Here is a 3866-nt window from a genome sequence, read left to right as displayed (position 1 = left end):
GCTCCAGAACCCGCAGGTAGAGCCCGCAGGTAGAGCCCGCGCTGTGATCCTTCCCTGCCGGGGCTCCCATCAACTCCAACAACATGTCTTTCCTTCAAGGACATGTCACTGTCATCAGCACAATGGGGTCTGCCAGATCCCGTGGCCCAAACCACAGAGCTGCCCCCAGTCTCCTGCTCCCCTCAAAGGGCTTGAGAGCCTCTTCGGCTACAGGCCAGCCTGAGCTGAGGGTCTTCCCAGTCACCCAGTGTGTGAGCCCAGATGGGGTGTCTAGCTGTGTGGAATGTGTCCCTTCCAGAACGCGAGCTGGGCCCTGGGCTTCCTTCTCTCTCAGTAGACGCCGGTATAAAGAGGAAGCAGTTTTCTGGGCTTTGGAGGGGATGTCCCTGCGCTGGACGACAACAGGAACTCCTGAACATGGTGCTGTTTTACTGTAGGGTTTACCTCCCTCTGTAGTCAGGGGTGGGGTGGGGTGGGGTGGCCAGGGGAGTGTGCGGGTCTCTTGATGGCCTCTGAGACACCTGCCCCCTCCACCCCCCCAGCTTATCCTGCCTGATCAGGTGGATGCAGCAGGGGAATGGATCCACCCTAGGGCCCGTGCCAGGACCAGGTAGCCCAGGCCACGGGTGGTGGTGGGGTTGGATGTGCCCCGGGGGCCAGATGTCTGCCTATATCTGTGTTTCTCTCTCCCCACTCCCCCGACCCGGAGACTATCCTTTGTCCATTTTCTGTTGCCTGTTCAACTGTTTGGTATCAGCTCCTAGGATATCTCATTAAATCAGTGGATAGGAGAGTCAAAGCAGATGCCTTGCATCAGTCAGTTGAGGGAACCCTCTGGTGGCAAAGGAGTGTGCACAACTCATGAGAAGAAATCCATTGCAAGGTTTGTAGAAATCTCAGGTCAGGAAACCATCCCGGACCCACGCCCGTTTCTTGCTTCATTTTCTCTACTGGAGACTGTAAGTTTTCTCGGGGCTGGAGGCCTTTCTGTCTGGGGGTAGGAGACACTCCTGTCATCGGGTCTTGGCACATAGAAGGCATTCAATAAATATGTCTTTTCCTTCTTTCTTTCTTTCTTTCTTTCTTTTTTTAAGATTTCATTTATTTATCTGAGAGACATACACATAGCTAGAAAGGGAATACAAGTGAGTAGAGTGGGAGAGGGAGATAAGATTCGCACCTAGCAGGGAGCCTGATGCAGGGCTTGATCCCAGGGCCCCAGGATCATGACCTGAGTGGAATGCAGACGCTTAAGGACTGTGCCACCCAAGTGCCCCTCATCAAGTATTTCTTGAACTGTGGACAAACCTTAAGCTGTAACACTGGTGCCACCCTCGTCATTGTCATCACCCCCCCCACCGGTGGTACCTAATTTAGTGTTCCAATCCCAAACTAGCTCAAACCAGTCAGCACCTGGGGAGAAGGAAAAGAAATGAGTAGGATCTCCAGAAGAAACTTTTTGCCTCGTACAAAAGAAAGTAAGGACACTTAAGACAAGGACAGATAACTCCCCAAGGACAGATCACTCCCCGCCACTCTTGTTTATACATCACACTCAGAAAAGAAGATCGACTTACCAAAGTCACCCCGATGAACAATTAACAGGAGAAGAAATTCCTGTAAGAAAACCCTTTTCTGTAAAGCCTTTTCTCGGGGAAAATAAAATCTTCATAGAAATGAGAAGAAAAACAGTTAAATCTGCCATTAGTTACCAGAATATTTACCCCGAAGGGGGTGCACCGTTCCTGGAAGTACTGCAATACCAGGTCGATGCGTGGAGTGGACGGAGCAAGCTCCTATTCCAACTCCCTGCTCCAAAAATCCATTTAATATATTGTCCTCGGATAGAGGACGTATCAGATATTAAACTGATAAGAACAGATACTACACTTGATCTTAGCCAAAAGGCCGAGAAGCGATACCAAGCACCCGTCCCTCGCTGTCACCGCCAAGTCGCCATCCATATTGCACTCACGGCGAGCCGCGGCGCGCACGGCCCACGCCTCGCTTCCCTCCCCTCGCCGACAGGCGCTATGGAGGCCATCGCTCAGGACGCCGGGCCGCACACATGTCCATTCTCTACACCTGAACACAGAAATGGTGCTTCTGTCGTCGCTTTGTCGCTCGCGCCGTTCGCCATTTCTAATTTGAATGCCCCGCCCCTTCCGCGCACGGAGGCGTGGCCCCGCCGGAGAGGAACCCGGGTGGAAGCAGAGCTCCTGTTTGCTGGGAAGCGCTTGCTGGCCTGAGGGGAAGACCCAGAGAAATGGGGATGTCCCCGGGGAGGACGGGGACTGGCGCAGAGTGGTCCGAGTTTCCGGGAAACTCGTCGGGGCATTACCTTAGGACCCTGCTGCGGGCTGGCTGGGTCCCCGTGGCTGGGGACCAGCAGAGAAGCGCGGGGCTGTGGCCACCTGGGAAGGGCTCCAGAGACAAGGCGGGGCCCCGAGACTGGGCCCTGATACGGTGGCCACCCTGCCCCATCCGCAGAGCCCTTGGGCACACTCCCTAACTTCCTGAGCCTCAGTTTCCCCAGTGGAGAAGTGGTCGCCTGCAGACCTCCTTGATGGGATTTAGGGAAAGCAGATGTGGTTAATGAGGTGACCTTGGTGTCAGTCGCTGAGAATACGCGTTCTGGGTTAGGGTTAGAGTTAGATTGAGCAAGGGACACGATAAAAGACAAACGTTCCTTGATAGGGCTCACACCTGGGCTCAGTGCTTTCTTCATCTCAGACTTGGCAAGTTTGCCTACGCATGGGGCAGTTGAGGCAGACAGGTGAAGCAACGTGCCCGAGACCATGGGCTTCGTGGAAGAGGCTGGCTGGGCCTGGGAAGCCGAGAGTGCAGGGCCTAGAAAGGGCACCAAAGAGACGTGACGCTTGTGTGTCCAGCCCATGAGGAGATGGAAGTGTTGCCCAGAGTGACACAGGAGTCCTTCCCGCAAACAGGCTGGAAGCCGCCACCCGTGCAGGCCCTGAGAGCGTTGGCTCCGAAACCCAGTGGGACCTACTGTATACCTTGGCCTCCTCGATTCACCCTCCCCCTTCCGTCCCTTATCTCTAAACGGGGAGCTGGCGAGATGAGAAATTACTGCACATCATTACTGGGGATAAGGAGACAGGTTTGCTGTAGACTGTATCCGGGAGAACCAAAGGCAGGGAAACTAGCTCCGGCGAGTCACTTCTCTGTAGCCTCCTCATCTCCAAAGGGAGACTATGATCCTGGCCTATAATCCTGACCTTCACCTTCCCTCCTCCACCCAGTGCCCTGGGTTCTCCCTTACCTCCCCTCCTTTCTTTCTTTCTTTCTTTTTTTTTTTTTAAAGATTTTATTTATTTATTTGACAGACAGAGATCACAAGTAGGCAGAGAGAGAGAGGAGGAAGCAGGCTCCCCGCTGAGCAGAGAACCCGATGCGGGGCTTGATCCCAGGACCCTGGGATCATGACCTGAGCCGAAGGCAGAGGCTTTAACCCACTGAGCCACCCAGGCAACCCCCTGCCTTTCTTTTTATTCAGTAGTAGCATATCCCTGGACACCTAAACGTGAGTTTATAATAGTCTTTTAACTCAACAGCGCAGAAACCCTAGAGAGGGGATCTGGGTGTGTTTTGTTTCCATTTATATCTCCAGTGCTTGAACAGCACCTGGCATATACCGGACGCCCGGCGTACTTAGTTGAGTAAATGAATGAGTCAATATTATATCATGGGATACCTGCCTACAGAAAGAGATTAGCAAAGCTCTTGGGCCTTGTGGTCCTTAGGACCCTCCGTGTGTTCTACTACAGCTCTGAGCGCTTCCACGCTTAGGAACCCCTCGTGTGCTCACTACATTTGCTTTGTGGGCTTTCTGATATTTAGAAGGA

At 53.4% G+C, this 3866-nt stretch overlaps 1 long non-coding RNA gene across 2 annotated transcripts; it reads right to left on the bottom strand.

Annotated features, from left to right (window-relative positions):
• On the bottom strand, positions 1-2141 carry LOC309851281. Of its 2 annotated transcripts, none has more exons than XR_014304705.1 (3): positions 1923-2141; positions 1369-1413; positions 1-1128 (listed from the first exon to the last, which is right to left on the bottom strand). It is a non-coding gene; the product is annotated as an uncharacterized lncRNA (long non-coding RNA). The 2 variants fall into 2 exon arrangements; XR_014304706.1 differs by having other exon boundaries at positions 1976-2141.
• Positions 2142-3866: the final 1725 nt, after the last annotated feature.

This window comes from Mustela nivalis (genome assembly GCF_964662115.1).
Source record: "Mustela nivalis genome assembly, chromosome: 17".
Classification (NCBI taxonomy): Eukaryota; Metazoa; Chordata; class Mammalia; order Carnivora; family Mustelidae; genus Mustela; species Mustela nivalis.
Note: the sequence above shows the minus strand (reverse complement) of the source record. Positions and strands in the feature narration are given on the sequence as shown.